Source organism: Leptonychotes weddellii, unplaced genomic scaffold (assembly GCF_054177405.1).
Source record: "Leptonychotes weddellii isolate Sample4059 unplaced genomic scaffold, ASM5417740v2 HiC_scaffold_6432, whole genome shotgun sequence".
In the NCBI taxonomy this organism is placed as follows: domain Eukaryota; kingdom Metazoa; phylum Chordata; class Mammalia; order Carnivora; family Phocidae; genus Leptonychotes; species Leptonychotes weddellii.
Window position 1 is genome coordinate 1 of NW_028033222.1, and position 9,935 is coordinate 9,935.

A 9,935-nucleotide genomic window follows, 5' to 3' on the forward strand; every position below is an offset into this window, starting at 1 on the left:
CCACTCCAGCAACCCTCAGTTTGTTTCTTGAGATTAAGAATTCCTCATATCAGTGAGGTCATATTCTAAGATCTTTATTAGATAGCATTAGCCTCTTCTTATCAGCCCTTTTCCCTAACTCCTGTCTTTCCATCTGGTATCATAACATTTAGGCATGAGGATGAGGGCATGGCTGTGGTACAGTCGTGGAATAATGAGGCTGACAACCATAGGATTTGTGTGGTGCGCTAGGGATGGGGAAAATCTTCTAGCATTTACATTGTAGTAAGCTTTATCATGTCCTAACTGGGGTGTGAGCCCTGGAGAAAATCACCCTTTATGAAGCATATATAAGAAGAGTCAGCAAGAGAAAGAGCCCTCAAACAAAATAGGACAAGAAAAGTAAAGTATCCTCAAAGCCAAGGGAAAAGAGAAGAGTTGTTCAATACTGTTGACCAGCCAGCTGAAACATTCAGAATTCAGTGTGGCCATATTGGTTTACTCATCTGATGGGGATTTATTGATGTTGTTGCTTAATTCACACAGTATCCTTAATTACATTGAAAACAGATTAAGTTTTTCTATTTATTAGGAAAAAAAATACTGATTCACTGATGGTTATATTGCTTTATTTTTTTAAGGCCAAGTTTTAAATTTTGTTTTTGCATTTACAATATTATTCAATGATCTTCTTGGCCTAAGATTCTTTGCCATAGTCTTTAACTACCACACAATTGCAGCCAATGACTTTGTCGGGTTTCCTCCTCTGTCAATTTTACAGGGGTCTACCCATGGTCTTAGTTTCTTATAGTCACCAATAATAATGAAGTTGATTTGGTCTTGAGCACAATGGCCTACACTCATTTCACACATTACAGTTGGTCACCAGCACACAAGGATGGCCTTGGGCTCATTATTGACCCAGACATAGGACTCATGTGCAAATGGAGCAGGTGAGTCATAAGAGAACCTGCTGAAATATGTCTATACAGCTATTTATCAATAATGAATACTGGGTGTTATTCACAACTGATAAATTATTGAACACTACCTCTGAAACTAAGTATGTACTGTATGTTGACTAATTGAATTTAGATAAAAAATAATGATTACTTAATTCAGGAATTAAGATTTTCATTTTTCAACTATATCCATTGGTGGTACCATGGAGAGAACTTAGTCTTATGAAGATGATTTTTCAATTACCATCTTACAAACAAATACTTTGACTACATTAAAATTAAATGTTGACCCAGATCATTTCCACAGTATAAATTTATCTTGACTAAGCTGAGTGGCAGAAAGCTTATTTAAAAAAGTCAGATCCAACCATATGTCAGGTTGGATAAAGAGTGAAAGAAACTATTAAATTTAGTGAATTTTGTTTCTTGGTAACCTCTGGAAGACCAGTTTCAGTAAAAGGCTGATGGGAAAAGACAGATCACAGAGAGTTATGAATGAAAAGTCACCAGCAACTATGTAGACTTCCAATAATTAGATCTTACTTGAAGTCCTTGGTCTTATGAAAAAAGATTTTAGCTTGACCCCAATGTTTTTTTATAGCTTCCTTTATTTCTTTATTCCTCAGACTATAGATTATGGGGTTGAAGAAGGGGGGAAAAACTGCGAAGGCCAGAGCAATGACTGTATCCCAAAATAAGGAGTAGGTGGCAGAGAAGCAAAGGTACATGAGGGCCACACTGCCGAAGAAGAGCAGAAAGACAGTGAGGTGGGAAATGCATGTGGAAAATGCCTTGCGTCAGCCTTCAGCTGACCGAATACGTAGAATTACAGCCACAATACTAGCATAGGACATGAAAATGAGCATCACGGCTGTAATAATCTCCACTGAATGGACAACATCCACTACCTGAATCATGACGATGGCTAGTGGGTCTGTGCAGGCCAAGAGTAGCACAGGGAGGAAGTCAGAAGATATACTCAAGGTGATTTGAGCCACAAAATGGCAGTGTGGAGATCCAGGCAATCTCAGGGAGGGGTGTGATGAAACCACAAACACAGCAACTGAAAGTCAGTTGGGCGCACAGCCTAGGGGTCATGATAGTGGGATAATGAAGAGGGCTACAGATGGCCTGGTAGCGGTCAAATGCCATAGCTGTCAAGAGACAAACCTTGCTGATGCCAGTGGAATGGAAGAAATACATCTGCAGGAGACAACCATTTAAGGAAATGCTCTTTTTTTCACTCAGCAGGCTGGTGAACATCTTGGTATGGTCGATGTGGTGTACCAGATCTCCAGGAAAGAAAGGGTGCTGATGAAGAAGTACATGGGAGTGTGGAGGTGAACATTCAGCTGGACCACTGTGATGATGACGAGGTTTCCAAAGACAATGAAAGTGTAAATGAAGAGCAGTGAAACAAACAGGTGACAGAACATTCCCAGGAATAAGGGAAAGCAGAGAAGATGAGCTCCTGAGTGGTGCTTTGATTGGGGCTCTCCATTTTCTAGTTGAAAAAAGGACTTCCAACTCCCAGTGCACTCAACCTTGTAGGAGATGCCTACTATTGGTCAGAGAGTAAATGTGATTACCAAATGCCAACTCTGTGTAGATCCTTGTACTGAGGATGTGGAGGAAGACAAAGGAAGAAGGAAGTAGTCCATACTCCATAAATGTTTACAACTAAAGTTATAGTATGGGAAAATCTCCAGTCAGAAAGCACAGTCAATATTTTAGACCAATGATTCTCTAATTTTTGCATGCTTCAGAACCATATGGAGGGCTGTTAAAACTCAGATTGCTAGTCCCTATCCTGAGAGTTTCTAATTCAGTAGATCTGGGATAAGGCCAAACAATTCGCATGCCTAACACACTTCTAGGCGATTCTAATCCTACTGGTTAGGGGGACCCCATTTTAAAACCATTGTGTTTAGACAAAGAAAGAACTAGACAAGGCAGTAAAGGAACAGCAAGGTGATATTTTTTTCCTGTATTCAGGTCTTACTGATTCCCTAACAACCTCCCCACAATGGTTTCAAAATTCTTTCCTCAAGCTCCCAGTTCCTCATCTGATTCTTGGCATATGTTTTAATTGAATATTATAATGGCAAAGACAAACCATCACTGGTGAATTTCACCCTCTTCTTTCCCTTTCTGTCTCTAACACATCCTCTTTCTCTATCTCCATATATATGTATAATATATATAATATGTATATGTAATAATTATTCAGACAATATTCAGAGGAGACAAATGATAGCAATTTTTACATGTTATTTTTCTTTAAAAAAATGGGCTACTCTACCTTCTCCAGTTCCTGCCCTTCTCCCTCTTCTAGGAAATGGATCTCAGATGTGTTTTGTGCCAGAAGGCTTTGGCCAAACGCCATAATTAATGGAAAGTGACTATGTGAAGCCATAAATGCAGAGCTGCTCCAGTGGGATTGTATGGGGCACTGGGATGGAGAGAGAGGCTGCAGGCTCTGTGGAACACAATATAAACAACACACTGCAGGATATGGTACTGTTAATTTATTCCCTTTTCAGAATCATTTGTTTTATTTTCTTCATTGATTCTCTTTTTTCTGCTATCAAATGTGCATAAATCTTGTCTTGAGAAGAGTACTGAATCTACACAGACGATTTCTCTCCTTTGTACCAACATCATTTTCCCCTAATACATGAATATATATTTATTGTCTTCATTCCCTCCTCAATCCCTTTGAATCAATGATCTTCTCTCAATGCTCCATATCTCTTTTCTTAAAGTATATCAGTGGCTTTCTGATTAAAAATTCAATGGCCTCCCTCTGTCCTCATTGCCACTAACCTCCAAAGGTCAATCACCTGATCCTTGAAAGTCTTTTTTTTTTTTTTTTTTTTTTGTCTTTTTGACACCACACCTTCCTGGTTTCCCTCATTGGCTATTCTGTCTTCCACCTCCCAAATTCCTATCTTTGTCCTTTGTTTCTAACTCCATATTTTTTTACACAGAATCTTATTTATTCAAGACTCCTTGAGTCTTGAATACTCATCAACTCCTATTGACCTCCTACTGTCATTAACTAATGTGACTCCAGAATTCTTTATTTTGGATCTCTCTCCTGAGCCCCACATTTTCTTCAGAACCCTCCCACTTAGAGGTCTCACCTTGACCCAAACGTGCCATCTCCACCTGTTACAGGCTGAATTCTGTCCTCCCAAAGTTCACATGTTGAAGTTCTAACCTCTGGTACCTCAGAATGTGACTCTTATTTGGAGAAAGGGTCTTTAAGGAGATAATTAAATCAAAATGAGGACACGAGGGTGGACCCTAATCTGATATGACTAGTGAACATCTAAGGAGAGGAAATGTGGACACTGTTTCAGAGGGAGGACCATGGGAAGACTCAGGGAGAAGGCAGTCATACTAACCATAGAGAAAAGCCTCAGAAGAAAGCAACTCTGCCCAAATGTGGAACTCAGACTTCTAGCTTCCAGAATTAAAAGAAAATAAATTCCTGTTGTTTAAGGCACTCAGTCTGTGATACTTGGTCACTGCAGCCCCAGCAGGCTATCATACCATCCTCACCCACAGCCACACCACCAGAGTCCTTGCTAAATTTCTTAATTTTGTTCATCTAGGTACCAACATTACTCATTTTATATCCATTGTGCCCTCATTTCTCAAACCCAATTAAATATCAAGTTCTGCTTAACTTATTTTTTTCTTGTTCTATCATCAATATCTTTTATTCCCATTGCCTTTACCTGAACTTGATGCCTACTCATAACACTTACACTATTATAACAGGTTTCCAGAGGTCTTACTTCTCCATATAAGCTTCCATTCCCTCAAAGTTTGTCTTGCTAGAACATCAGTTTATGTATGTGACCTCCTTCCATGCTCTACTTGAGTTTCACATTCTCACCATTCTCTTCTTCTGAGATGTCTCTGCTTTAAAAAGGTAGCAAATTCAAGTCCTCTAGGATGACACTTTCCTAATCACTGGAATAGAAAGTCATAAACTCCTTTTGTTTGTCATTCATTAGTGTCTTGCTTTGTGTATTTATTAGAAAGGGCACTTTATTATAGTTTCTTACTTATATTAGCTATGGATGTATGTGTTCACTGATTATGTAATTAAGCCCCATCAAATTCCTACACCATCTGCTACATCATCTTCCTTTAAGACTGTACAGAAATTTTTTTTTTGTTATTTATACAAAAAACCCACCTTATCTCCTGTTGCTATGGCAAATTTTTAATCACCAATCCAGTTTAATAAACCTGCAATTATTCCAAACATGTCAGTTTCATTTTCTGGCCTCCAAACATCCTTAAAGGAAATCTCTCTTACCTGAAATATCCTCATCTTCCTTCAAAACTCTGCCTTTTTTTTTTAAACTTGCTGAATTGTACATGTGTCTTTTCTAGTTTCAGCAAGCTAATCCCACATGTCTCGAATCGCTCTTTCTATTCCTTGTGATCTATCTGTATCTATTATCTCTCTCTCTATCATCTATATCCATCTATCTACCTATCATCTACCATCTCTCAATCATCTATATCAATCTATGTCTATTTACCTATTATCTCTCTCTCTGTATATATATACTTATTGATCATCTATCATCTCTATCTATCTATCATCTATCTATTCCTTTAAAAATATTTTTTTCCTTTTACATATCTGATCTTTCCCATAAGTCTTGATGTCCCCAGTGGTAGTCACCACATCTTCTAACTGTGGCCCTCAGGGCAGGGTTCTACAAATTAAACCAAGCTACTAGTTCAAGAAGGTGCTTCTGAGCAGACCTGGACCTAATTCCCTAATCTCCTGAAGAGATGTGGTCAAGTCAAAAAAAGGATAAGGAAGATCTAAACCTGAAAGAAAAACCATTAGACTTTCCCAACTGAACCCTCCTCTATCTTCATCCAAAACCTAGTAATCTTAGATCTAGTGCAAATGTTAATGATGTTTATGCCAAACAGCTAACCGGAAATCTCACTTGATTCCTGAAATATTGATTTATGAAACATTTAAGAAATCAATCACAATGTTCATTTGTGGTTTTAAAGTAATCAAATCACTTAAGCCTTGGCCCCATTTCCTGGGAAATTTTAATATTTAAAATTTTTATGCTTTGTACTAACTTGCCCTATAAAATTTTTTTCCTAATTCCTCCTTGCTCAAAATCTTCTCAACAGTTAGTTATTCACAGTATCTGCATGCGCCCTAGGGTTATCTGTTCTTATGCAGGTGGATTGTTCCTTATCTAGATATCTCCAATTCCCCAAAATTAGTTAATTCACTGACCTTGCTGCTATTGGCTTCCAAAGTTGGACAAACATAGATGAAGATTCTCTCTTTCCCTGCCCTGATGTGGCCAACCATCAACTTCCTTCACTCTTCTGCTATGTTCCTACCCTGAGTCCTCCATCTGTACTGTATCTCCTTTACCAGGCAGTGATTTGTAGATATGACGCTCCCTGTAGAGCTCTCTCCCTCCCTCCCATATGCATGTATGTGTGTAGCTTTTTCTGAGTGTAACTAGAATGGGAAGATAGACTCTCTTGGGAATTTTACATAGACTAATTAAGATAAGAAAACAATCATTCCCGTAATGGCTTCAATTAGGAAAAACAGTTCAGCCTGGCAGTTAGGAGAACCCCAGTTCTGGGGAACTTCAATCCCAGATAAATGAGATAGGCTGGGAGCCTGAGACATTGGAATAAATATATTTTTATAAGCTTCCTTTTTCTGTGGTACTTCTGGTTCGATTGGCTTTTAATTGAATCAAAATGCTGAAAATCCAAGACTCAGATTTGAAGGAAGCTGATACAACAGAGGGGGGAAATTGGTGGAACAATGAAAAGTGAGATCTGAACTTACATCCTGATTACTTATTTCCAGGCCAGTAAGCCAAATTTAGGAAAATGTAACCTTGCCTTTAAGCCATAAGATATTCCATTCTCTCTGTGAATTTCTCCTTCCCCGTGTTGTGGAATAAGCTCTTCTTTAAAAAGTTCTAGTTTTGTTACTGAAAACAACAATTAGAAACCCAAATCTGAATTTTAGGAAATTACTTTTTTTTCCCTTTTAGTATATTTTACATGGGAATTGGCAGCTAAAAACATATTTTCGTAAAAATTGCATGTTCATATTAGAAAGTTCAATGCTAACATTGATGCTAACGTTGTACTTCAAAAGATGACTGCTTATTGATTCTTACTTTATAATTAAATGATAATTCATACTTGTATCAGTTAGGAATGTTCTTTGCTTATTTGATCCCAAATTGACAAGTCATTCTCTTGGACTTTTCCCTATGGTTGCAAAGTAAATCTCTAAGTACCAGGTATCATTTGCATACTCAGGGCAGAAAACTGTGTGACTGAGAGTCCATCAACAAAAGCTCTCCCAGAAATCCTAGCAAATTGTTGCCCATATCTCAATGGTGAGACCCCCTTAACAAGGTGGGCAAAGAATAATAGGTTTAGCGATGGGTCTTGGGTTAGACAACTGAGCCAACAGTATTGGCTATATCCCTTCTCACTTTAAAATATTACTCTGAAAATTAATCTGGAATTTGAAATCCTACATAATTTTAAGCATTGTACTTATGAGACTCCGTGAAAGATACTGATTATTACATAGAAACACATTTACTTGGAAACCCACAATGACATTTAATTCTGTATCATCAATTCCAAACTCAGATAATGGTTGCCTTCAAGTAGTATATGACGTCATGTCTAAGAAACTTATATAGTTCCAGTCATTTTAGATTTGTTGAAAAAACCACTATTTCATAAATTATGTGAAATTGTAATATGAAAGTATATGAAATTTTATAAAACAAAGGGCTCAATGGAAAAACTGTCAACACATAATAATTAAGAGTTAAAGAGAGCAACAGAAAAGAGCTGCTCTGGTTATTAAATATTAATAAATTATTAAATAAATTATTCCAGTGATTCTCAAATAAATGTATTTCTGCATTTGTTTTGCTTTGTTTTGTCTGCTTAGGCTGGCAAAGAATACAATGAGTAATATACATTGCATGCAGTAATGTGTTGAAATATAAGCCCTCAGTGTTGCTGGCTGTATAAATTTTTACAATATTTAGAATGGTGATTTGGCATTATCTATTTCATTTTTAAATCCTGAATACTATTGAATATTGCAGCTATATTTCCAGGAAGTAATCTTACAACAATATTGCAATGTGCAAACTTATATGTGGTTTTATACTGTGACCCTGTCTATGATTAAAAGTGATTGAAATAAACTCAAATTTGCAGCAGTAGGGATTAAATGAGTAACAGAAGGGACGACCATAATACAAAATATTATGCTGCAGTTATTTTATGTGGAAATCATAGATCTCTGTGCTGTGACTTGGAGAGACATAAACAAATGTATTGTTAACTCGGAAAATGTAACACTAACGGCTGTGATCTGTTTTGTTGAAAAAAAAATAAAGAAAGAAATACATCTAAATGTGGATTTATTTTTATTTATTTTACTTTATATTCATTCTTCCTCCTATTTTTTCCATATACATCTATTTTGATTTATTTAACTTTAATTCTAAGATATCTTCTGTATGTATGTTTTCTTGGAAAACATGCATTTGTATTTTATCTACGTGTACTTCCTGTTTACACCAGTTGTATTGAATTGATTTCATTGCATTGCTGTTTTTTTTCAGTCAGCATTATTTTTTAGTTACTTATGTTTCTCTGTGTTCATTAAGTTTATAGTATCTAACACCTATATGATCCTCCAAAGTATTCATTCATCATATTTTAAGTATCTCTTTTTCCCATAATAGGTCACAGATTGCTTCCAACTTCCCAACACCCAAACAACATCTTCACACATGTGGATTTATTAACATGTGTGGAATGTCTTTGGGACATATTCCTAGGAGCAGGATTACTAGAGAGGATACACTTCAGTTTAAGTTCTACCAATTTTTTTCTGAAGAATGGCTACACCAGTTTACATTCACAGCTCGGTATGTATGTTTCTTTGTCTCTACAGCCCCACCAACACTGAGTCTTAATAAAGAGTTTAAGCATCTCCTTATGTAATTATGGAGCCTTACAATATGAGCCTTATCTTCTTTTAAATTACTTCTCTAGAACAGTTGCTGATTTTCTTCTAAGCTTTTTTTCTATTTTCTTTTTTTGGGGGGGGAACACTTTTTCTTTAAGTATAATGATTTTTCTCACCCAGAATAAATGAAATAAATATGCAATAAGGAATGTCATTATGGCTTCAGACAAAGACACACCAATTTACCTAACAGAGAGGTTTCTAATTAGAGACTATCATAGAGAATTCTTACAAATTTTGTGCTGTGTTTGGACTAACACAAAGCATATTGCTTATGTACATACAGCAAACAATAAGAATAAAAAAGGAGATTCTCTACAATGCTTCAATATGTTGTGCATTATTTCTTATTTTCACATGGTTTGAAGAGCTTTTGTATTGAAATTTTATTTGTATTGAAATTTTTTGAAACTGTATTGAAAAACCTTAAAAGATTTTTAATGCTATGACTTTATTTTCAAGCACTGATCAAGTGCAAGATGACTATAGGCCACAAAAATGATGAAGACAATGTATAGAAAAGAGAATGTAACTTCCAAAGTATGACTCTCTTAAATCTCTTTACCCCACACCCTGTCTTCACAGGTTCAGGTCTTTAGCACTTGCTCTGTTTCTAAATGATCAAAAATCCCTTTCATGTGTAAAATTTCTTTCGTACACACACACACACACACACACGCATTCACACACACACACAGCCAGGCAGCATGGTTAAGTAACTACACATCTGATGCAAGAAATCTTTCTGAAAATGATAGAATTATTTAAAAAACTAATTAGCAATACAATCTAAAATACTTAAAACCAAAAGAAGATCTTAAGATTCAGATAATAAGGGGGTGGAGCAAGATGACGGAGGAGTAGGAGACCTAGATTTCGTCTGGTCTCAG

The 9,935-nt window shown here is 36.4% G+C and overlaps 1 pseudogene; it reads right to left on the reverse strand.

Moving 5' to 3' along the window:
* Window positions 1-1,480: 1,480 nt before the first annotated feature.
* Window positions 1,481-2,711, reverse strand: LOC102739511 (olfactory receptor 6K2-like; annotated as a pseudogene).
* Window positions 2,712-9,935: the final 7,224 nt, after the last annotated feature.